The sequence below is a fragment of the Pristiophorus japonicus genome, chromosome 19 (assembly GCF_044704955.1).
Source record: "Pristiophorus japonicus isolate sPriJap1 chromosome 19, sPriJap1.hap1, whole genome shotgun sequence".
NCBI classification, from domain to species: Eukaryota; Metazoa; Chordata; class Chondrichthyes; family Pristiophoridae; genus Pristiophorus; species Pristiophorus japonicus.
Genome location: NC_091995.1, coordinates 73,154,115 through 73,178,077, shown reverse-complemented (window position 1 = coordinate 73,178,077; position 23,963 = coordinate 73,154,115). Strand labels below are relative to the sequence as shown.

Genomic DNA, 23,963 nt, shown 5'->3' with positions numbered 1-23,963 from the left:
CAGTAGGACAGTCATAGACTCAGCAGGTAACAGTAGCAATGGGGAATGGACTGTAAACAACACAAATTCCTTTCAAAGAGCAACTGAATTGAAGATCAGAGTCACAGCAGCTGACTGAGTCTTACAGTGCAGTCCAGTGGAGTAGCGTAGTATAAATGGCACAGAAATCCAGGAATAGGGAAGCCAAATTTGAGCAAAGTTCCAGGGATCACCCATGAAGCCAAAGAGCAATCGGGGTCGGGGGATAGGCACTGGGCACGGTATCTCCATAAACATCTCCGCCTCGCTACCTTTCTCTCCTCCTTGAAGATGCTCCCTCGAAACCTACTTCAGTGATCAAGGTTTAGGACACCTGTCCTGGTACCTCATGTGGCTCGGTGTAAGATTTTATTTGATAATGATCCTGTGAAGCATCATGGAAGGTTTTATTATGTTACAGGCGCTATATAAATGCAAGCTGTTGTTGTAGATGGCTCTGCCATGGTGCGAGCAGTGGCAGATATGATGGGAGAAAATAGCTTCCATCTGTGCTCAACTTTCTCACACTCTGAAAATGTGAGGCAGATATCACATTTCAGAGTGGTCAATTACCCTCAGGTGGGTCACTTCCTGAGTTCAGCCCCAGTGGCCTAATGGATAAGGCACTGGCCTCCTAAGCCAGGGATTGTGGGTTCGAGTCCCACCTGGGGTGATGTCTTTTTAAAGATTGACAATACGGCAGTTGATGGTCACAGGGTGGGCAGGGTCGGGGGATGGGTCGTGCACACAGTATCTCCTGAAACAGCTCCGCCTTGCTACCTCTCGCTCCTCCTTTCAGACACTCCATAAAATCTGATGCCATGGCTCAGTGCGTGACAATTTTGTGTGTGAGTCAGAAGGTTGTGGGTTCAAATCCCATGACAGATAGAAATCTAGTTGATACTTCAGTACAGGTGGAGCTGCTGTATTTTGGCTTGAATTCATGGCAGAAAGTGTCATGGACTGTGAGACAAGTTTCCTGCAATCCCAAAATGACAATACAATCATCCACAATAAGCCCATGGATAGACACAATTGGGTAGGGCAGAGTAACCGACAGGTATACTGAAGGTATTTCCGTAACAATGTGGAGAATTGTTCTGTGGCCGAAAGTTAAGTTGGAGGCCACCCTCAGATCCAGAAATGGACTTTAACCCAGGAGAGGGAATTTCTAGCCAGGACCCACACAGCAGCAAAATAAACCAGAAGGACAGTCATAGACTCAGCAGGTAACAGTAGCAATGGAGAACGGACTGTAAACTACACAAAATTCCTTTCAAAGAGCAACTGAATAGAAGATCAGAGTCACAGCAGCTGACTGAGTCTTACAGTGCAGTCCAGTGGAGTAGCATAGTATGAATGGCAGAGAAATCCAGGAATGGTGAAGTCAAATTTGAGCAAAGTTCCAGGGCTCACCCATGAAAACAAAGAGCAATCGGGGTCGGGGGATAGGCACTGGGCACGGTATCTCCATAAACATCTCTGCCTCGCGACCTTTCTCTCCTCCTTGAAGATACTTCCTCGAAACCTACTTCACTGGCCAATTGCCCTCAGGTGGGTCACTTCATGTGTTCAGCCCCAGGGGCCTAATGGATAAGGCACTGGCCTTCTAAGCCAGGGATTGTGGGTTCGAGCCCCACCTGGGGTGATGTCTTTTTAAAGATTGACAATACGGCAGTTGCAGTTGGGCAAGTGATGTCAGGTTCAGCAAGGCAGGGAGGCTTCATTCGGACCAAGATGTCATCAACTTCAAACTTGTGCAAAGTTCCAGTGCTCACTGATGGTCACAGGGAAGGCATGGTCGGGGGATGGGTAATGGACACAATATCTCCCGAAACAGCTCCGCCTTGCTACCTCTCGCTCCTCCTTTAAGACACTCCCTAAAAACTTGCTTTTTTCACCGCGAAATGGCCATAGCACAATAGGTAGCACTCTTGCTTGTGAGTCAGGTGGATCTGGGTTCAAATCCCACCACAGGCACTTAAACAAAATCTAATTGATACTTCAGTGCAAAGGGACTGTTGCAGGTGCTGTATTTTGGCTTGATGGACTGTGAGACAAAGACTGACATGTCAATGCAATCATCCACAATAAGCCCATGGGTAGATACAAGTGGGTGGGGCAGAGTAACCGACAGGCATACTGATGGTATTTCCGTGAAAATGTGGAGAATTGTTCTGTGGCCGAAAGTTAAGTTGGAGGCCACCCGAGGATCAGAAATGGACTTTAGCCCAGGAGAGGGAATTTCTGGCCAGGACCCACACAGTAGCAAAATAAACCAGTAGGACAGTCATAGACTCAGCAGGTAACAGTAGCAATGGGGAATGGACTGTAAACAACACAAATTCCTTTCAAAGAGCAACTGAATTGAAGATCAGAGTCACAGCAGCTGACTGAGTCTTACAGTGCAGTCCAGTGGAGTAGCGTAGTATAAATGGCACAGAAATCCAGGAATAGGGAAGCCAAATTTGAGCAAAGTTCCAGGGATCACCCATGAAGCCAAAGAGCAATCGGGGTCGGGGGATAGGCACTGGGCACGGTATCTCCATAAACATCTCCGCCTCGCTACCTTTCTCTCCTCCTTGAAGATGCTCCCTCGAAACCTACTTCAGTGATCAAGGTTTAGGACACCTGTCCTGGTACCTCATGTGGCTCGGTGTAAGATTTTATTTGATAATGATCCTGTGAAGCATCATGGAAGGTTTTATTATGTTACAGGCGCTATATAAATGCAAGCTGTTGTTGTAGATGGCTCTGCCATGGTGCGAGCAGTGGCAGATATGATGGGAGAAAATAGCTTCCATCTGTGCTCAACTTTCTCACACTCTGAAAATGTGAGGCAGATATCACATTTCAGAGTGGTCAATTACCCTCAGGTGGGTCACTTCATGAGTTCAGCCCCAGTGGCCTAATGGATAAGGCACTGGCCTCCTAAGCCAGGGATTGTGGGTTCGAGTCCCACCTGGGGTGATGTCTTTTTAAAGATTGACAATACGGCAGTTGATGGTCACAGGGTGGGCAGGGTCGGGGGATGGGTCGTGCACACAGTATCTCCTGAAACAGCTCCGCCTTGCTACCTCTCGCTCCTCCTTTCAGACACTCCATAAAATCTGATGCCATGGCTCAGTGCGTGACAATTTTGTGTGTGAGTCAGAAGGTTGTGGGTTCAAATCCCATGACAGATAGAAATCTAGTTGATACTTCAGTACAGTTGGAGCTGCTGTATTTTGGCTTGAATTCATGGCAGAAAGTGTCATGGACTGTGAGGCAAGTTTCCTGCAATCCCAAAATGACAATACAATCATCCACAATAAGCCCATGGATAGACACAATTGGGTAGGGCAGAGTAACCGACAGGTATACTGAAGGTATTTCCGTAACAATGTGGAGAATTGTTCTGTGGCCGAAAGTTAAGTTGGAGGCCACCCTCAGATCCAGAAATGGACTTTAACCCAGGAGAGGGAATTTCTAGCCAGGACCCACACAGCAGCAAAATAAACCAGAAGGACAGTCATAGACTCAGCAGGTAACAGTAGCAATGGAGAACGGACTGTAAACTACACAAAATTCCTTTCAAAGAGCAACTGAATAGAAGATCAGAGTCACAGCAGCTGACTGAGTCTTACAGTGCAGTCCAGTGGAGTAGCATAGTATGAATGGCAGAGAAATCCAGGAATGGTGAAGTCAAATTTGAGCAAAGTTCCAGGGCTCACCCATGAAAACAAAGAGCAATCAGGGTCGGGGGATAGGCACTGGGCACGGTATCTCCATAAACATCTCCGCCTCGCGACCTTTCTCTCCTCCTGAGAAGATACTTCCTCGAAACCTACTTCACTGGCCAATTGCCCTCAGGTGGGTCACTTCATGTATTCAGCCCCAGTGGCCTAATGGATAAGGCACTGGCCTTCTAAGCCAGGGATTGTGGGTTCGAGCCCCACCTGGGGTGATGTCTTTTTAAAGATTGACAATACGGCAGTTGCAGTTGGGCAAGTGATGTCAGGTTCAGCAAGGCAGGGAGGCTTCATTCGGACCAAGATGTCATCAACTTCAAACTTGTGCAAAGTTCCAGTGCTCACTGATGGTCACAGGGAAGGCATGGTCGGGGGATGGGTAATGGACACAATATCTCCCGAAACAGCTCCGCCTTGCTACCTCTCGCTCCTCCTTTAAGACACTCCCTAAAAACTTGCTTTTTTCACCGCGAAATGGCCATAGCACAATAGGTAGCACTCTTGCTTGTGAGTCAGGTGGATCTGGGTTCAAATCCCACCACAGGCACTTAAACAAAATCTAATTGATACTTCAGTGCAAAGGGACTGTTGCAGGTGCTGTATTTTGGCTTGATGGACTGTGAGACAAAGACTGACATGTCAATGCAATCATCCACAATAAGCCCATGGGTAGATACAAGTGGGTGGGGCAGAGTAACCGACAGGCATACTGATGGTATTTCCGTGAAAATGTGGAGAATTGTTCTGTGGCCGAAAGTTAAGTTGGAGGCCACCCGAGGATCAGAAATGGACTTTAGCCCAGGAGAGGGAATTTCTGGCCAGGACCCACACAGTAGCAAAATAAACCAGTAGGACAGTCATAGACTCAGCAGGTAACAGTAGCAATGGGGAATGGACTGTAAACAACACAAATTCCTTTCAAAGAGCAACTGAATTGAAGATCAGAGTCACAGCAGCTGACTGAGTCTTACAGTGCAGTCCAGTGGAGTAGCGTAGTATAAATGGCACAGAAATCCAGGAATAGGGAAGCCAAATTTGAGCAAAGTTCCAGGGATCACCCATGAAGCCAAAGAGCAATCGGGGTCGGGGGATAGGCACTGGGCACGGTATCTCCATAAACATCTCCGCCTCGCTACCTTTCTCTCCTCCTTGAAGATGCTCCCTCGAAACCTACTTCAGTGATCAAGGTTTAGGACACCTGTCCTGGTACCTCATGTGGCTCGGTGTAAGATTTTATTTGATAATGATCCTGTGAAGCATCATGGAAGGTTTTATTATGTTACAGGCGCTATATAAATGCAAGCTGTTGTTGTAGATGGCTCTGCCATGGTGCGAGCAGTGGCAGATTTGATGGGAGAAAATAGCTTCCATCTGTGCTCAACTTTCTCACACTCTGAAAATGTGAGGCAGATATCACATTTCAGAGTGGTCAATTACCCTCAGGTGGGTCACTTCATGAGTTCAGCCCCAGTGGCCTAATGGATAAGGCACTGGCCTCCTAAGCCAGGGATTGTGGGTTCGAGTCCCACCTGGGGTGATGTCTTTTTAAAGATTGACAATACGGCAGTTGATGGTCACAGGGTGGGCAGGGTCGGGGGATGGGTCGTGCACACAGTATCTCCTGAAACAGCTCCGCCTTGCTACCTCTCGCTCCTCCTTTCAGACACTCCATAAAATCTGATGCCATGGCTCAGTGCGTGACAATTTTGTGTGTGAGTCAGAAGGTTGTGGGTTCAAATCCCATGACAGATAGAAATCTAGTTGATACTTCAGTACAGTTGGAGCTGCTGTATTTTGGCTTGAATTCATGGCAGAAAGTGTCATGGACTGTGAGGCAAGTTTCCTGCAATCCCAAAATGACAATACAATCATCCACAATAAGCCCATGGATAGACACAATTGGGTAGGGCAGAGTAACCGACAGGTATACTGAAGGTATTTCCGTAACAATGTGGAGAATTGTTCTGTGGCCGAAAGTTAAGTTGGAGGCCACCCTCAGATCCAGAAATGGACTTTAACCCAGGAGAGGGAATTTCTAGCCAGGACCCACACAGCAGCAAAATAAACCAGAAGGACAGTCATAGACTCAGCAGGTAACAGTAGCAATGGAGAACGGACTGTAAACTACACAAAATTCCTTTCAAAGAGCAACTGAATAGAAGATCAGAGTCACAGCAGCTGACTGAGTCTTACAGTGCAGTCCAGTGGAGTAGCATAGTATGAATGGCAGAGAAATCCAGGAATGGTGAAGTCAAATTTGAGCAAAGTTCCAGGGCTCACCCATGAAAACAAAGAGCAATCGGGGTCGGGGGATAGGCACTGGGCACGGTATCTCCATAAACATCTCCGCCTCGCGACCTTTCTCTCCTCCTTGAAGATACTTCCTCGAAACCTACTTCACTGGCCAATTGCCCTCAGGTGGGTCACTTCATGTATTCAGCCCCAGTGGCCTAATGGATAAGGCACTGGCCTTCTAAGCCAGGGATTGTGGGTTCGAGCCCCACCTGGGGTGATGTCTTTTTAAAGATTGACAATACGGCAGTTGCAGTTGGGCAAGTGATGTCAGGTTCAGCAAGGCAGGGAGGCTTCATTCGGACCAAGATGTCATCAACTTCAAACTTGTGCAAAGTTCCAGTGCTCACTGATGGTCACAGGGAAGGCATGGTCGGGGGATGGGTAATGGACACAGTATCTCCCGAAACAGCTCCGCCTTGCTACCTCTCGCTCCTCCTTTAAGACACTCCCTAAAAACTTGCTTTTTTCACCGCGAAATGGCCATAGCACAATAGGTAGCACTCTTGCTTGTGAGTCAGGTGGATCTGGGTTCAAATCCCACCACAGGCACTTAAACAAAATCTAATTGATACTTCAGTGCAAAGGGACTGTTGCAGGTGCTGTATTTTGGCTTGATGGACTGTGAGACAAAGACTGACATGTCAATGCAATCATCCACAATAAGCCCATGGGTAGATACAAGTGGGTAGGGCAGAGTAACCGACAGGCATACTGAAGGTATTTCCGTGAAAATGTGGAGAATTGTTCTGTGGCCGAAAGTTAAGTTGGAGGCCACCCGAGGATCAGAAATGGACTTTAGCCCAGGAGAGGGAATTTCTGGCCAGGACCCACACAGCAGCAAAATAAACCAGTAGGACAGTCATAGACTCAGCAGGTAACAGTAGCAATGGGGAATGGACTGTAAACAACACAAATTCCTTTCAAAGAGCAACTGAATTGAAGATCAGAGTCACAGCAGCTGACTGAGTCTTACAGTGCAGTCCAGTGGAGTAGCATAGTATAAATGGCACCGAAATCCAGGAATAGGGAAGTCAAATTTGAGCAAAGTTCCAGGGATCACCCATGAAGCCAAAGAGCAATCGGGGTCGGGGGATAGGCACTGGGCACGGTATCTCCATAAACATCTCCGCCTCGCTACCTTTCTCTCCTCCTTGAAGATGCTCCCTCGAAACCTACTTCAGTGATCAAGGTTTTGGACACCTGTCCTGGTACCTCATGTGGCTCGGTGTAAGATTTTATTTGATAATGATCCTGTGAAGCATCATGGAAGGTTTTATTATGTTACAGGCGCTATATAAATGCAAGCTGTTGTTGTAGATGGCTCTGCCATGGTGCGAGCAGTGGCAGATATGATGGGAGAAAATAGCTTCCATCTGTGCTCAACTTTCTCACACTCTGAAAATGTGAGGCAGATATCACATTTCAGAGTGGTCAATTACCCTCAGGTGGGTCACTTCCTGAGTTCAGCCCCAGTGGCCTAATGGATAAGGCACTGGCCTCCTAAGCCAGGGATTGTGGGTTCGAGTCCCACCTGGGGTGATGTCTTTTTAAAGATTGACAATACGGCAGTTGATGGTCACAGGGTGGGCAGGGTCGGGGGATGGGTCGTGCACACAGTATCTCCTGAAACAGCTCCGCCTTGCTACCTCTCGCTCCTCCTTTCAGACACTCCATAAAATCTGATGCCATGGCTCAGTGCGTGACAATTTTGTGTGTGAGTCAGAAGGTTGTGGGTTCAAATCCCATGACAGATAGAAATCTAGTTGATACTTCAGTACAGTTGGAGCTGCTGTATTTTGGCTTGAATTCATGGCAGAAAGTGTCATGGACTGTGAGACAAGTTTCCTGCAATCCCAAAATGACAATACAATCATCCACAATAAGCCCATGGATAGACACAATTGGGTAGGGCAGAGTAACCGACAGGTATACTGAAGGTATTTCCGTAACAATGTGGAGAATTGTTCTGTGGCCGAAAGTTAAGTTGGAGGCCACCCTCAGATCCAGAAATGGACTTTAACCCAGGAGAGGGAATTTCTAGCCAGGACCCACACAGCAGCAAAATAAACCAGAAGGACAGTCATAGACTCAGCAGGTAACAGTAGCAATGGAGAACGGACTGTAAACTACACAAAATTCCTTTCAAAGAGCAACTGAATAGAAGATCAGAGTCACAGCAGCTGACTGAGTCTTACAGTGCAGTCCAGTGGAGTAGCATAGTATGAATGGCAGAGAAATCCAGGAATGGTGAAGTCAAATTTGAGCAAAGTTCCAGGGCTCACCCATGAAAACAAAGATCAATCGGGGTCGGGGGATAGGCACTGGGCACGGTATCTCCATAAACATCTCCGCCTCGCGACCTTTCTCTCCTCCTTGAAGATACTTCCTCGAAACCTCCTTCACTGGCCAATTGCCCTCAGGTGGGTCACTTCATGTGTTCAGCCCCAGTGCCTAATGGATAAGGCACTGGCCTTCTAAGCCAGGGATTGTGGGTTCGAGCCCCAGCTGGGGTGATGTCTTTTTAAAGATTGACAATACGGCAGTTGCAGTTGGGCAAGTGATGTCAGGTTCAGCAAGGCAGGGAGGCTTCATTCGGACCAAGATGTCATCAACTTCAAATTTGTGCAAAGTTCCAGAGCTCACTGATGGTCACAGGGAAGGCATGGTCGGGGGATGGGTAATGGACACAGTATCTCCCGAAACAGCTCCGCCTTGCTACCTCTCGCTCCTCCTTTAAGACACTCCCTAAAAACTTGCTTTTTTCACCGCGAAATGGCCATAGCACAATAGGTAGCACTCTTGCTTGTGAGTCAGGTGGATCTGGGTTCAAATCCCACCACAGGCACTTAAACAAAATCTAATTGATACTTCAGTGCAAAGGGACTGTTGCAGGTGCTGTATTTTGGCTTGATGGACTGTGAGACAAAGACTGACATGTCAATGCAATCATCCACAATAAGCCCATGGGTAGATACAAGTGGGTAGGGCAGAGTAACCGACAGGCATACTGAAGGTATTTCCGTGAAAATGTGGAGAATTGTTCTGTGGCCGAAAGTTAAGTTGGAGGCCACCCGAGGATCAGAAATGGACTTTAGCCCAGGAGAGGGAATTTCTGGCCAGGACCCACACAGCAGCAAAATAAACCAGTAGGACAGTCATAGACTCAGCAGGTAACAGTAGCAATGGGGAATGGACTGTAAACAACATAAATTCCTTTCAAAGAGCAACTGAATAGAAGATCAGAGTCACAGCAGCTGACTGAGTCTTACAGTGCAGTCCAGTGGAGTAGCATAGTATAAATGGCACAGAAATCCAGGAATAGGGAAGTCAAATTTGAGCAAAGTTCCAGGGATCACCCATGAAGCCAAAGAGCAATCGGGGTCGGGGGATAGGCACTGGGCACGGTATCTCCATAAACATCTCCGCCTCGCTACCTTTCTCTCCTCCTTGAAGATGCTCCCTCGAAACCTACTTCAGTGATCAAGGTTTAGGACACCTGTCCTGGTACCTCATGTGGCTCGGTGTAAGATTTTATTTGATAATGATCCTGTGAAGCATCATGGAAGGTTTTATTATGTTACAGGCGCTATATAAATGCAAGCTGTTGTTGTAGATGGCTCTGCCATGGTGCGAGCAGTGGCAGATATGATGGGAGAAAATAGCTTCCATCTGTGCTCAACTTTCTCACACTCTGAAAATGTGAGGCAGATATCACATTTCAGAGTGGTCAATTACCCTCAGGTGGGTCACTTCCTGAGTTCAGCCCCAGTGGCCTAATGGATAAGGCACTGGCCTCCTAAGCCAGGGATTGTGGGTTCGAGTCCCACCTGGGGTGATGTCTTTTTAAAGATTGACAATACGGCAGTTGATGGTCACAGGGTGGGCAGGGTCGGGGGATGGGTCGTGCACACAGTATCTCCTGAAACAGCTCCGCCTTGCTACCTCTCGCTCCTCCTTTCAGACACTCCATAAAATCTGATGCCATGGCTCAGTGCGTGACAATTTTGTGTGTGAGTCAGAAGGTTGTGGGTTCAAATCCCATGACAGATAGAAATCTAGTTGATACTTCAGTACAGTTGGAGCTGCTGTATTTTGGCTTGAATTCATGGCAGAAAGTGTCATGGACTGTGAGACAAGTTTCCTGCAATCCCAAAATGACAATACAATCATCCACAATAAGCCCATGGATAGACACAATTGGGTAGGGCAGAGTAACCGACAGGTATACTGAAGGTATTTCCGTAACAATGTGGAGAATTGTTCTGTGGCCGAAAGTTAAGTTGGAGGCCACCCTCAGATCCAGAAATGGACTTTAACCCAGGAGAGGGAATTTCTAGCCAGGACCCACACAGCAGCAAAATAAACCAGAAGGACAGTCATAGACTCAGCAGGTAACAGTAGCAATGGAGAACGGACTGTAAACTACACAAAATTCCTTTCAAAGAGCAACTGAATAGAAGATCAGAGTCACAGCAGCTGACTGAGTCTTACAGTGCAGTCCAGTGGAGTAGCATAGTATGAATGGCAGAGAAATCCAGGAATGGTGAAGTCAAATTTGAGCAAAGTTCCAGGGCTCACCCATGAAAACAAAGAGCAATCGGGGTCGGGGGATAGGCACTGGGCACGGTATCTCCATAAACATCTCCGCCTCGCGACCTTTCTCTCCTCCTTGAAGACACTTCCTCGAAACCTACTTCACTGGCCAATTGCCCTCAGGTGGGTCACTTCATGTATTCAGCCCCAGTGGCCTAATGGATAAGGCACTGGCCTTCTAAGCCAGGGATTGTGGGTTCGAGCCCCACCTGGGGTGATGTCTTTTTAAAGATTGACAATACGGCAGTTGCAGTTGGGCAAGTGATGTCAGGTTCAGCAAGGCAGGGAGGCTTCATTCGGACCAAGATGTCATCAACTTCAAACTTGTGCAAAGTTCCAGTGCTCACTGATGGTCACAGGGAAGGCATGGTCGGGGGATGGGTAATGGACACAGTATCTCCCGAAACAGCTCCGCCTTGCTACCTCTCGCTCCTCCTTTAAGACACTCCCTAAAAACTTGCTTTTTTCACCGCGAAATGGCCATAGCACAATAGGTAGCACTCTTGCTTGTGAGTCAGGTGGATCTGGGTTCAAATCCCACCACAGGCACTTAAACAAAATCTAATTGATACTTCAGTGCAAAGGGACTGTTGCAGGTGCTGTATTTTGGCTTGATGGACTGTGAGACAAAGACTGACATGTCAATGCAATCATCCACAATAAGCCCATGGGTAGATACAAGTGGGTGGGGCAGAGTAACCGACAGGCATACTGATGGTATTTCCGTGAAAATGTGGAGAATTGTTCTGTGGCCGAAAGTTAAGTTGGAGGCCACCCGAGGATCAGAAATGGACTTTAGCCCAGGAGAGGGAATTTCTGGCCAGGACCCACACAGTAGCAAAATAAACCAGTAGGACAGTCATAGACTCAGCAGGTAACAGTAGCAATGGGGAATGGACTGTAAACAACACAAATTCCTTTCAAAGAGCAACTGAATTGAAGATCAGAGTCACAGCAGCTGACTGAGTCTTACAGTGCAGTCCAGTGGAGTAGCGTAGTATAAATGGCACAGAAATCCAGGAATAGGGAAGCCAAATTTGAGCAAAGTTCCAGGGATCACCCATGAAGCCAAAGAGCAATCGGGGTCGGGGGATAGGCACTGGGCACGGTATCTCCATAAACATCTCCGCCTCGCTACCTTTCTCTCCTCCTTGAAGATGCTCCCTCGAAACCTACTTCAGTGATCAAGGTTTAGGACACCTGTCCTGGTACCTCATGTGGCTCGGTGTAAGATTTTATTTGATAATGATCCTGTGAAGCATCATGGAAGGTTTTATTATGTTACAGGCGCTATATAAATGCAAGCTGTTGTTGTAGATGGCTCTGCCATGGTGCGAGCAGTGGCAGATATGATGGGAGAAAATAGCTTCCATCTGTGCTCAACTTTCTCACACTCTGAAAATGTGAGGCAGATATCACATTTCAGAGTGGTCAATTACCCTCAGGTGGGTCACTTCATGAGTTCAGCCCCAGTGGCCTAATGGATAAGGCACTGGCCTCCTAAGCCAGGGATTGTGGGTTCGAGTCCCACCTGGGGTGATGTCTTTTTAAAGATTGACAATACGGCAGTTGATGGTCACAGGGTGGGCAGGGTCGGGGGATGGGTCGTGCACACAGTATCTCCTGAAACAGCTCCGCCTTGCTACCTCTCGCTCCTCCTTTCAGACACTCCATAAAATCTGATGCCATGGCTCAGTGCGTGACAATTTTGTGTGTGAGTCAGAAGGTTGTGGGTTCAAATCCCATGACAGATAGAAATCTAGTTGATACTTCAGTACAGTTGGAGCTGCTGTATTTTGGCTTGAATTCATGGCAGAAAGTGTCATGGACTGTGAGGCAAGTTTCCTGCAATCCCAAAATGACAATACAATCATCCACAATAAGCCCATGGATAGACACAATTGGGTAGGGCAGAGTAACCGACAGGTATACTGAAGGTATTTCCGTAACAATGTGGAGAATTGTTCTGTGGCCGAAAGTTAAGTTGGAGGCCACCCTCAGATCCAGAAATGGACTTTAACCCAGGAGAGGGAATTTCTAGCCAGGACCCACACAGCAGCAAAATAAACCAGAAGGACAGTCATAGACTCAGCAGGTAACAGTAGCAATGGAGAACGGACTGTAAACTACACAAAATTCCTTTCAAAGAGCAACTGAATAGAAGATCAGAGTCACAGCAGCTGACTGAGTCTTACAGTGCAGTCCAGTGGAGTAGCATAGTATGAATGGCAGAGAAATCCAGGAATGGTGAAGTCAAATTTGAGCAAAGTTCCAGGGCTCACCCATGAAAACAAAGAGCAATCAGGGTCGGGGGATAGGCACTGGGCACGGTATCTCCATAAACATCTCCGCCTCGCGACCTTTCTCTCCTCCTGAGAAGATACTTCCTCGAAACCTACTTCACTGGCCAATTGCCCTCAGGTGGGTCACTTCATGTATTCAGCCCCAGTGGCCTAATGGATAAGGCACTGGCCTTCTAAGCCAGGGATTGTGGGTTCGAGCCCCACCTGGGGTGATGTCTTTTTAAAGATTGACAATACGGCAGTTGCAGTTGGGCAAGTGATGTCAGGTTCAGCAAGGCAGGGAGGCTTCATTCGGACCAAGATGTCATCAACTTCAAACTTGTGCAAAGTTCCAGTGCTCACTGATGGTCACAGGGAAGGCATGGTCGGGGGATGGGTAATGGACACAATATCTCCCGAAACAGCTCCGCCTTGCTACCTCTCGCTCCTCCTTTAAGACACTCCCTAAAAACTTGCTTTTTTCACCGCGAAATGGCCATAGCACAATAGGTAGCACTCTTGCTTGTGAGTCAGGTGGATCTGGGTTCAAATCCCACCACAGGCACTTAAACAAAATCTAATTGATACTTCAGTGCAAAGGGACTGTTGCAGGTGCTGTATTTTGGCTTGATGGACTGTGAGACAAAGACTGACATGTCAATGCAATCATCCACAATAAGCCCATGGGTAGATACAAGTGGGTGGGGCAGAGTAACCGACAGGCATACTGATGGTATTTCCGTGAAAATGTGGAGAATTGTTCTGTGGCCGAAAGTTAAGTTGGAGGCCACCCGAGGATCAGAAATGGACTTTAGCCCAGGAGAGGGAATTTCTGGCCAGGACCCACACAGTAGCAAAATAAACCAGTAGGACAGTCATAGACTCAGCAGGTAACAGTAGCAATGGGGAATGGACTGTAAACAACACAAATTCCTTTCAAAGAGCAACTGAATTGAAGATCAGAGTCACAGCAGCTGACTGAGTCTTACAGTGCAGTCCAGTGGAGTAGCGTAGTATAAATGGCACAGAAATCCAGGAATAGGGAAGCCAAATTTGAGCAAAGTTCCAGGGATCACCCATGAAGCCAAAGAGCAATCGGGGTCGGGGGATAGGCACTGGGCACGGTATCTCCATAAACATCTCCGCCTCGCTACCTTTCTCTCCTCCTTGAAGATGCTCCCTCGAAACCTACTTCAGTGATCAAGGTTTAGGACACCTGTCCTGGTACCTCATGTGGCTCGGTGTAAGATTTTATTTGATAATGATCCTGTGAAGCATCATGGAAGGTTTTATTATGTTACAGGCGCTATATAAATGCAAGCTGTTGTTGTAGATGGCTCTGCCATGGTGCGAGCAGTGGCAGATTTGATGGGAGAAAATAGCTTCCATCTGTGCTCAACTTTCTCACACTCTGAAAATGTGAGGCAGATATCACATTTCAGAGTGGTCAATTACCCTCAGGTGGGTCACTTCATGAGTTCAGCCCCAGTGGCCTAATGGATAAGGCACTGGCCTCCTAAGCCAGGGATTGTGGGTTCGAGTCCCACCTGGGGTGATGTCTTTTTAAAGATTGACAATACGGCAGTTGATGGTCACAGGGTGGGCAGGGTCGGGGGATGGGTCGTGCACACAGTATCTCCTGAAACAGCTCCGCCTTGCTACCTCTCGCTCCTCCTTTCAGACACTCCATAAAATCTGATGCCATGGCTCAGTGCGTGACAATTTTGTGTGTGAGTCAGAAGGTTGTGGGTTCAAATCCCATGACAGATAGAAATCTAGTTGATACTTCAGTACAGTTGGAGCTGCTGTATTTTGGCTTGAATTCATGGCAGAAAGTGTCATGGACTGTGAGGCAAGTTTCCTGCAATCCCAAAATGACAATACAATCATCCACAATAAGCCCATGGATAGACACAATTGGGTAGGGCAGAGTAACCGACAGGTATACTGAAGGTATTTCCGTAACAATGTGGAGAATTGTTCTGTGGCCGAAAGTTAAGTTGGAGGCCACCCTCAGATCCAGAAATGGACTTTAACCCAGGAGAGGGAATTTCTAGCCAGGACCCACACAGCAGCAAAATAAACCAGAAGGACAGTCATAGACTCAGCAGGTAACAGTAGCAATGGAGAACGGACTGTAAACTACACAAAATTCCTTTCAAAGAGCAACTGAATAGAAGATCAGAGTCACAGCAGCTGACTGAGTCTTACAGTGCAGTCCAGTGGAGTAGCATAGTATGAATGGCAGAGAAATCCAGGAATGGTGAAGTCAAATTTGAGCAAAGTTCCAGGGCTCACCCATGAAAACAAAGAGCAATCGGGGTCGGGGGATAGGCACTGGGCACGGTATCTCCATAAACATCTCCGCCTCGCGACCTTTCTCTCCTCCTTGAAGATACTTCCTCGAAACCTACTTCACTGGCCAATTGCCCTCAGGTGGGTCACTTCATGTATTCAGCCCCAGTGGCCTAATGGATAAGGCACTGGCCTTCTAAGCCAGGGATTGTGGGTTCGAGCCCCACCTGGGGTGATGTCTTTTTAAAGATTGACAATACGGCAGTTGCAGTTGGGCAAGTGATGTCAGGTTCAGCAAGGCAGGGAGGCTTCATTCGGACCAAGATGTCATCAACTTCAAACTTGTGCAAAGTTCCAGTGCTCACTGATGGTCACAGGGAAGGCATGGTCGGGGGATGGGTAATGGACACAGTATCTCCCGAAACAGCTCCGCCTTGCTACCTCTCGCTCCTCCTTTAAGACACTCCCTAAAAACTTGCTTTTTTCACCGCGAAATGGCCATAGCACAATAGGTAGCACTCTTGCTTGTGAGTCAGGTGGATCTGGGTTCAAATCCCACCACAGGCACTTAAACAAAATCTAATTGATACTTCAGTGCAAAGGGACTGTTGCAGGTGCTGTATTTTGGCTTGATGGACTGTGAGACAAAGACTGACATGTCAATGCAATCATCCACAATAAGCCCATGGGTAGATACAAGTGGGTAGGGCAGAGTAACCGACAGGCATACTGAAGGTATTTCCGTGAAAATGTGGAGAATTGTTCTGTGGCCGAAAGTTAAGTTGGAGGCCACCCGAGGATCAGAAATGGACTTTAGCCCAGGAGAGGGAATTTCTGGCCAGGACCCACACAGCAGCAAAATAAACCAGTAGGACAGTCATAGACTCAGCAGGTAACAGTAGCAATGGGGAATGGACTGTAAACAACACAAATTCCTTTCAAAGAGCAACTGAATTGAAGATCAGAGTCACAGCAGCTGACTGAGTCTTACAGTGCAGTCCAGTGGAGTAGCATAGTATAAATGGCACCGAAATCCAGGAATAGGGAAGTCAAATTTGAGCAAAGTTCCAGGGATCACCCATGAAGCCAAAGAGCAATCGGGGTCGGGGGATAGGCACTGGGCACGGTATCTCCATAAACATCTCCGCCTCGCTACCTTTCTCTCCTCCTTGAAGATGCTCCCTCGAAACCTACTTCAGTGATCAAGGTTTTGGACACCTGTCCTGGTACCTCATGTGGCTCGGTGTAAGATTTTATTTGATAATGATCCTGTGAAGCATCATGGAAGGTTTTATTATGTTACAGGCGCTATATAAATGCAAGCTGTTGTTGTAGATGGCTCTGCCATGGTGCGAGCAGTGGCAGATATGATGGGAGAAAATAGCTTCCATCTGTGCTCAACTTTCTCACACTCTGAAAATGTGAGGCAGATATCACATTTCAGAGTGGTCAATTACCCTCAGGTGGGTCACTTCCTGAGTTCAGCCCCAGTGGCCTAATGGATAAGGCACTGGCCTCCTAAGCCAGGGATTGTGGGTTCGAGTCCCACCTGGGGTGATGTCTTTTTAAAGATTGACAATACGGCAGTTGATGGTCACAGGGTGGGCAGGGTCGGGGGATGGGTCGTGCACACAGTATCTCCTGAAACAGCTCCGCCTTGCTACCTCTCGCTCCTCCTTTCAGACACTCCATAAAATCTGATGCCATGGCTCAGTGCGTGACAATTTTGTGTGTGAGTCAGAAGGTTGTGGGTTCAAATCCCATGACAGATAGAAATCTAGTTGATACTTCAGTACAGTTGGAGCTGCTGTATTTTGGCTTGAATTCATGGCAGAAAGTGTCATGGACTGTGAGACAAGTTTCCTGCAATCCCAAAATGACAATACAATCATCCACAATAAGCCCATGGATAGACACAATTGGGTAGGGCAGAGTAACCGACAGGTATACTGAAGGTATTTCCGTAACAATGTGGAGAATTGTTCTGTGGCCGAAAGTTAAGTTGGAGGCCACCCTCAGATCCAGAAATGGACTTTAACCCAGGAGAGGGAATTTCTAGCCAGGACCCACACAGCAGCAAAATAAACCAGAAGGACAGTCATAGACTCAGCAGGTAACAGTAGCAATGGAGAACGGACTGTAAACTACACAAAATTCCTTTCAAAGAGCAACTGAATAGAAGATCAGAGTCACAGCAGCTGACTGAGTCTTACAGTGCAGTCCAGTGGAGTAGCATAGTATGAATGGCAGAGAAATCCAGGAATGGTGAAGTCAAATTTGAGCAAAGTTCCAGGGCTCACCCATGAAAACAAAGATCAATCGGGGTCGGGGGATAGGCACTGGGCACGGTATCTCCATAAACATCTCCGCCTCGCGACCTTTCTCTCCTCCTTGAAGATACTTCCTCGAAACCTCCTTCACTGGCCAATTGCCCTCAGGTGGGTCACTTCATGTGTTCAGCCCCAGTGCCTAATGGATAAGGCACTGGCCTTCTAAGCCAGGGATTGTGGGTTCGAGCCCCAGCTGGGGTGATGTCTTTTTAAAGATTGACAATACGGCAGTTGCAGTTGGGCAAGTGATGTCAGGTTCAGCAAGGCAGGGAGGCTTCATTCGGACCAAGATGTCATCAACTTCAAATTTGTGCAAAGTTCCAGAGCTCACTGATGGTCACAGGGAAGGCATGGTCGGGGGATGGGTAATGGACACAGTATCTCCCGAAACAGCTCCGCCTTGCTACCTCTCGCTCCTCCTTTAAGACACTCCCTAAAAACTTGCTTTTTTCACCGCGAAATGGCCATAGCACAATAGGTAGCACTCTTGCTTGTGAGTCAGGTGGATCTGGGTTCAAATCCCACCACAGGCACTTAAACAAAATCTAATTGATACTTCAGTGCAAAGGGACTGTTGCAGGTGCTGTATTTTGGCTTGATGGACTGTGAGACAAAGACTGACATGTCAATGCAATCATCCACAATAAGCCCATGGGTAGATACAAGTGGGTAGGGCAGAGTAACCGACAGGCATACTGAAGGTATTTCCGTGAAAATGTGGAGAATTGTTCTGTGGCCGAAAGTTAAGTTGGAGGCCACCCGAGGATCAGAAATGGACTTTAGCCCAGGAGAGGGAATTTCTGGCCAGGACCCACACAGCAGCAAAATAAACCAGTAGGACAGTCATAGACTCAGCAGGTAACAGTAGCAATGGGGAATGGACTGTAAACAACATAAATTCCTTTCAAAGAGCAACTGAATAGAAGATCAGAGTCACAGCAGCTGACTGAGTCTTACAGTGCAGTCCAGTGGAGTAGCATAGTATAAATGGCACAGAAATCCAGGAATAGGGAAGTCAAATTTGAGCAAAGTTCCAGGGATCACCCATGAAGCCAAAGAGCAATCGGGGTCGGGGGATAGGCACTGGGCACGGTATCTCCATAAACATCTCCGCCTCGCTACCTTTCTCTCCTCCTTGAAGATGCTCCCTCGAAACCTACTTCAGTGATCAAGGTTTAGGACACCTGTCCTGGTACCTCATGTGGCTCGGTGTAAGATTTTATTTGATAATGATCCTGTGAAGCATCATGGAAGGTTTTATTATGTTACAGGCGCTATATAAATGCAAGCTGTTGTTGTAGATGGCTCTGCCATGGTGCGAGCAGTGGCAGATATGATGGGAGAAAATAGCTTCCATCTGTGCTCAACTTTCTCACACTCTGAAAATGTGAGGCAGATATCACATTTCAGAGTGGTCAATTACCCTCAGGTGGGTCACTTCCTGAGTTCAGCCCCAGTGGCCTAATGGATAAGGCACTGGCCTCCTAAGCCAGGGATTGTGGGTTCGAGTCCCACCTGGGGTGATGTCTTTTTAAAGATTGACAATACGGCAGTTGATGGTCACAGGGTGGGCAGGGTCGGGGGATGGGTCGTGCACACAGTATCTCCTGAAACAGCTCCGCCTTGCTACCTCTCGCTCCTCCTTTCAGACACTCCATAAAATCTGATGCCATGGCTCAGTGCGTGACAATTTTGTGTGTGAGTCAGAAGGTTGTGGGTTCAAATCCCATGACAGATAGAAATCTAGTTGATACTTCAGTACAGTTGGAGCTGCTGTATTTTGGCTTGAATTCATGGCAGAAAGTGTCATGGACTGTGAGACAAGTTTCCTGCAATCCCAAAATGACAATACAATCATCCACAATAAGCCCATGGATAGACACAATTGGGTAGGGCAGAGTAACCGACAGGTATACTGAAGGTATTTCCGTAACAATGTGGAGAATTGTTCTGTGGCCGAAAGTTAAGTTGGAGGCCACCCTCAGATCCAGAAATGGACTTTAACCCAGGAGAGGGAATTTCTAGCCAGGACCCACACAGCAGCAAAATAAACCAGAAGGACAGTCATAGACTCAGCAGGTAACAGTAGCAATGGAGAACGGACTGTAAACTACACAAAATTCCTTTCAAAGAGCAACTGAATAGAAGATCAGAGTCACAGCAGCTGACTGAGTCTTACAGTGCAGTCCAGTGGAGTAGCATAGTATGAATGGCAGAGAAATCCAGGAATGGTGAAGTCAAATTTGAGCAAAGTTCCAGGGCTCACCCATGAAAACAAAGAGCAATCGGGGTCGGGGGATAGGCACTGGGCACGGTATCTCCATAAACATCTCCGCCTCGCGACCTTTCTCTCCTCCTTGAAGATACTTCCTCGAAACCTACTTCACTGGCCAATTGCCCTCAGGTGGGTCACTTCATGTATTCAGCCCCAGTGGCCTAATGGATAAGGCACTGGCCTTCTAAGCCAGGGATTGTGGGTTCGAGCCCCACCTGGGGTGATGTCTTTTTAAAGATTGACAATACGGCAGTTGCAGTTGGGCAAGTGATGTCAGGTTCAGCAAGGCAGGGAGGCTTCATTCGGACCAAGATGTCATCAACTTCAAACTTGTGCAAAGTTCCAGTGCTCACTGATGGTCACAGGGAAGGCATGGTCGGGGGATGGGTAATGGACACAGTATCTCCCGAAACAGCTCCGCCTTGCTACCTCTCGCTCCTCCTTTAAGACACTCCCTAAAAACTTGCTTTTTTCACCGCGAAATGGCCATAGCACAATAGGTAGCACTCTTGCTTGTGAGTCAGGTGGATCTGGGTTCAAATCCCACCACAGGCACTTAAACAAAATCTAATTGATACTTCAGTGCAAAGGGACTGTTGCAGGTGCTGTATTTTGGCTTGATGGACTGTGAGACAAAGACTGACATGTCAATGCAATCATCCACAATAAGCCCATGGGTAGATACAAGTGGGTAGGGCAGATTAACCGACAGGCATACTGAAGGTATTTCCGTGAAAATGTGGAGAATTGTTCTGTGGCCGAAAGTTAAGTTGGAGGCCACCCGAGGATCAGAAATGGACTTTAGCCCAGGAGAGGGAATTTCTGGCCAGGACCCACACAGCAGCAAAATAAACCAGTAGCACAGTCATAGACTCAGCAGGTAACAGTAGCAATGGGGAATGGACTGTAAACAACACAAATTCCTTTCAAAGAGCAACTGAATAGAAGATCAGAGTCACAGCAGCTGACTGAGTCTTACAGTGCAGTCCAGTGGAGTAGCATAGTATAAATGGCACAGAAATCCAGGAATAGGGAAGTCAAATTTGAGCAAAGTTCCAGGGATCACCCATGAAGCCAAAGAGCAATCGGGGTCGGGGGATAGGCACTGGGCACGGTATCTCCATAAACATCTCCGCCTCGCTACCTTTCTCTCCTCCTTGAAGATGCTCCCTCGAAACCTACTTCAGTGATCAAGGTTTAGGACACCTGTCCTGGTACCTCATGTGGCTCGGTGTAAGATTTTATTTGATAATGATCCTGTGAAGCATCATGGAAGGTTTTATTATGTTACAGGCGCTATATAAATGCAAGCTGTTGTTGTAGATGGCTCTGCCATGGTGCGTTCTGTGGCAGATATGATGGGAGAAAATAGCTTCCATCTGTGCTCAACTTTCTCACACTCTGAAAATGTGAGGCAGATATCACATTTCAGAGTGGTCAATTACCCTCAGGTGGGTCACTTCCTGAGTTCAGCCCCAGTGGCCTAATGGATAAGGCACTGGCCTCCTAAGCCAGGGATTGTGGGTTCGAGTCCCACCTGGGGTGATGTCTTTTTAAAGATTGACAATACGGCAGTTGATGGTCACAGGGTGGGCAGGGTCGGGGGATGGGTCGTGCACACAGTATCTCCTGAAACAGCTCCGCCTTGCTACCTCTCGCTCCTCCTTTCAGACACTCCATAAAATCTGATGCCATGGCTCAGTGCGTGACAATTTTGTGTGTGAGTCAGAAGGTTGTGGGTTCAAATCCCATGACAGATAGAAATCTAGTTGATACTTCAGTACAGGTGGAGCTGCTGTATTTTGGCTTGAATTCATGGCAGAAAGTGTCATGGACTGTGAGACAAGTTTCCTGCAATCCCAAAATGACAATACAATCATCCACAATAAGCCCATGGATAGACACAATTGGGTAGGGCAGAGTAACCGACAGGTATACTGAAGGTATTTCCGTAACAATGTGGAGAATTGTTCTGTGGCCGAAAGTTAAGTTGGAGGCCACCCTCAGATCCAGAAATGGACTTTAACCCAGGAGAGGGAATTTCTAGCCAGGACCCACACAGCAGCAAAATAAACCAGAAGGACAGTCATAGACTCAGCAGGTAACAGTAGCAATGGAGAACGGACTGTAAACTACACAAAATTCCTTTCAAAGAGCAACTGAATAGAAGATCAGAGTCACAGCAGCTGACTGAGTCTTACAGTGCAGTCCAGTGGAGTAGCATAGTATGAATGGCAGAGAAATCCAGGAATGGTGAAGTCAAATTTGAGCAAAGTTCCAGGGCTCACCCATGAAAACAAAGAGCAATCGGGGTCGGGGGATAGGCACTGGGCACGGTATCTCCATAAACATCTCCGCCTCGCGACCTTTCTCTCCTCCTTGAAGATACTTCCTCGAAACCTACTTCACTGGCCAATTGCCCTCAGGTGGGTCACTTCATGTATTCAGCCCCAGTGGCCTAATGGATAAGGCACTGGCCTTCTAAGCCAGGGATTGTGGGTTCGAGCCCCACCTGGGGTGATGTCTTTTTAAAGATTGACAATACGGCAGTTGCAGTTGGGCAAGTGATGTCAGGTTCAGCAAGGCAGGGAGGCTTCATTCGGACCAAGATGTCATCAACTTCAAACTTGTGCAAAGTTCCAGTGCTCACTGATGGTCACAGGGAAGGCATGGTCGGGGGATGGGTAATGGACACAGTATCTCCCGAAACAGCTCCGCCTTGCTACCTCTCGCTCCTCCTTTAAGACACTCCCTAAAAACTTGCTTTTTTCACCGCGAAATGGCCATAGCACAATAGGTAGCACTCTTGCTTGTGAGTCAGGTGGATCTGGGTTCAAATCCCACCACAGGCACTTAAACAAAATCTAATTGATACTTCAGTGCAAAGGGACTGTTGCAGGTGCTGTATTTTGGCTTGATGGACTGTGAGACAAAGACTGACATGTCAATGCAATCATCCACAATAAGCCCATGGGTAGATACAAGTGGGTAGGGCAGAGTAACCGACAGGCATACTGAAGGTATTTCCGTGAAAATGTGGAGAATTGTTCTGTGGCCGAAAGTTAAGTTGGAGGCCACCCGAGGATCAGAAATGGACTTTAGCCCAGGAGAGGGAATTTCTGGCCAGGACCCACACAGTAGCAAAATAAACCAGTAGGACAGTCATAGACTCAGCAGGTAACAGTAGCAATGGGGAATGGACTGTAAACAACACAAATTCCTTTCAAAGAGCAACTGAATTGAAGATCAGAGTCACAGCAGCTGACTGAGTCTTACAGTGCAGTCCAGTGGAGTAGCGTAGTATAAATGGCACAGAAATCCAGGAATAGGGAAGCCAAATTTGAGCAAAGTTCCAGGGATCACCCATGAAGCCAAAGAGCAATCGGGGTCGGGGGATAGGCACTGGGCACGGTATCTCCATAAACATCTCCGCCTCGCTACCTTTCTCTCCTCCTTGAAGATGCTCCCTCGAAACCTACTTCAGTGATCAAGGTTTAGGACACCTGTCCTGGTACCTCATGTGGCTCGGTGTAAGATTTTATTTGATAATGATCCTGTGAAGCATCATGGAAGGTTTTATTATGTTACAGGCGCTATATAAATGCAAGCTGTTGTTGTAGATGGCTCTGCCATGGTGCGAGCAGTGGCAGATTTGATGGGAGAAAATAGCTTCCATCTGTGCTCAACTTTCTCACACTCTGAAAATGTGAGGCAGATATCACATTTCAGAGTGGTCAATTACCCTCAGGTGGGTCACTTCATGAGTTCAGCCCCAGTGGCCTAATGGATAAGGCACTGGCCTCCTAAGCCAGGGATTGTGGGTTCGAGTCCCACCTGGGGTGATGTCTTTTTAAAGATTGACAATACGGCAGTTGATGGTCACAGGGTGGGCAGGGTCGGGGGATGGGTCGTGCACACAGTATCTCCTGAAACAGCTCCGCCTTGCTACCTCTCGCTCCTCCTTTCAGACACTCCATAAAATCTGATGCCATGGCTCAGTGCGTGACAATTTTGTGTGTGAGTCAGAAGGTTGTGGGTTCAAATCCCATGACAGATAGAAATCTAGTTGATACTTCAGTACAGTTGGAGCTGCTGTATTTTGGCTTGAATTCATGGCAGAAAGTGTCATGGACTGTGAGGCAAG

At 47.5% G+C, this 23,963-nt stretch overlaps 19 non-coding genes across 19 annotated transcripts; all 19 read left to right on the top strand.

The window, feature by feature from the left end:
* The first annotated feature begins 618 nt into the window (after nt 1-618).
* Nucleotides 619-691, top strand: trnar-ccu (transfer RNA arginine (anticodon CCU)). The gene has a single exon. It is a non-coding gene; the product is annotated as a tRNA-Arg (tRNA).
* Nucleotides 692-1,593: 902 nt separating this feature from the next.
* Nucleotides 1,594-1,666, top strand: trnar-ucu (transfer RNA arginine (anticodon UCU)). The gene has a single exon. It is a non-coding gene; the product is annotated as a tRNA-Arg (tRNA).
* A 1,249-nt stretch (nt 1,667-2,915) lies between these two features.
* Nucleotides 2,916-2,988, top strand: trnar-ccu (transfer RNA arginine (anticodon CCU)). The gene has a single exon. It is a non-coding gene; the product is annotated as a tRNA-Arg (tRNA).
* Nucleotides 2,989-3,891: 903 nt separating this feature from the next.
* trnar-ucu (transfer RNA arginine (anticodon UCU)) lies at nt 3,892-3,964 on the top strand. Its single transcript has one exon. It is a non-coding gene; the product is annotated as a tRNA-Arg (tRNA).
* Nucleotides 3,965-5,213: 1,249 nt separating this feature from the next.
* Nucleotides 5,214-5,286, top strand: trnar-ccu (transfer RNA arginine (anticodon CCU)). Its single transcript has one exon. It is a non-coding gene; the product is annotated as a tRNA-Arg (tRNA).
* Nucleotides 5,287-6,188: 902 nt separating this feature from the next.
* Nucleotides 6,189-6,261, top strand: trnar-ucu (transfer RNA arginine (anticodon UCU)). Its single transcript has one exon. It is a non-coding gene; the product is annotated as a tRNA-Arg (tRNA).
* A 1,249-nt stretch (nt 6,262-7,510) lies between these two features.
* trnar-ccu (transfer RNA arginine (anticodon CCU)) lies at nt 7,511-7,583 on the top strand. Its single transcript has one exon. It is a non-coding gene; the product is annotated as a tRNA-Arg (tRNA).
* Nucleotides 7,584-9,806: 2,223 nt separating this feature from the next.
* Nucleotides 9,807-9,879, top strand: trnar-ccu (transfer RNA arginine (anticodon CCU)). The gene has a single exon. It is a non-coding gene; the product is annotated as a tRNA-Arg (tRNA).
* A 902-nt stretch (nt 9,880-10,781) lies between these two features.
* Nucleotides 10,782-10,854, top strand: trnar-ucu (transfer RNA arginine (anticodon UCU)). The gene has a single exon. It is a non-coding gene; the product is annotated as a tRNA-Arg (tRNA).
* A 1,249-nt stretch (nt 10,855-12,103) lies between these two features.
* trnar-ccu (transfer RNA arginine (anticodon CCU)) lies at nt 12,104-12,176 on the top strand. Its single transcript has one exon. It is a non-coding gene; the product is annotated as a tRNA-Arg (tRNA).
* A 903-nt stretch (nt 12,177-13,079) lies between these two features.
* On the top strand, nt 13,080-13,152 carry trnar-ucu (transfer RNA arginine (anticodon UCU)). Its single transcript has one exon. It is a non-coding gene; the product is annotated as a tRNA-Arg (tRNA).
* Nucleotides 13,153-14,401: 1,249 nt separating this feature from the next.
* On the top strand, nt 14,402-14,474 carry trnar-ccu (transfer RNA arginine (anticodon CCU)). The gene has a single exon. It is a non-coding gene; the product is annotated as a tRNA-Arg (tRNA).
* A 902-nt stretch (nt 14,475-15,376) lies between these two features.
* trnar-ucu (transfer RNA arginine (anticodon UCU)) lies at nt 15,377-15,449 on the top strand. Its single transcript has one exon. It is a non-coding gene; the product is annotated as a tRNA-Arg (tRNA).
* A 1,249-nt stretch (nt 15,450-16,698) lies between these two features.
* Nucleotides 16,699-16,771, top strand: trnar-ccu (transfer RNA arginine (anticodon CCU)). The gene has a single exon. It is a non-coding gene; the product is annotated as a tRNA-Arg (tRNA).
* A 2,223-nt stretch (nt 16,772-18,994) lies between these two features.
* Nucleotides 18,995-19,067, top strand: trnar-ccu (transfer RNA arginine (anticodon CCU)). The gene has a single exon. It is a non-coding gene; the product is annotated as a tRNA-Arg (tRNA).
* Nucleotides 19,068-19,969: 902 nt separating this feature from the next.
* On the top strand, nt 19,970-20,042 carry trnar-ucu (transfer RNA arginine (anticodon UCU)). The gene has a single exon. It is a non-coding gene; the product is annotated as a tRNA-Arg (tRNA).
* A 1,249-nt stretch (nt 20,043-21,291) lies between these two features.
* On the top strand, nt 21,292-21,364 carry trnar-ccu (transfer RNA arginine (anticodon CCU)). Its single transcript has one exon. It is a non-coding gene; the product is annotated as a tRNA-Arg (tRNA).
* Nucleotides 21,365-22,266: 902 nt separating this feature from the next.
* On the top strand, nt 22,267-22,339 carry trnar-ucu (transfer RNA arginine (anticodon UCU)). Its single transcript has one exon. It is a non-coding gene; the product is annotated as a tRNA-Arg (tRNA).
* A 1,249-nt stretch (nt 22,340-23,588) lies between these two features.
* Nucleotides 23,589-23,661, top strand: trnar-ccu (transfer RNA arginine (anticodon CCU)). The gene has a single exon. It is a non-coding gene; the product is annotated as a tRNA-Arg (tRNA).
* The last annotated feature ends 302 nt before the right edge of the window (nt 23,662-23,963 follow it).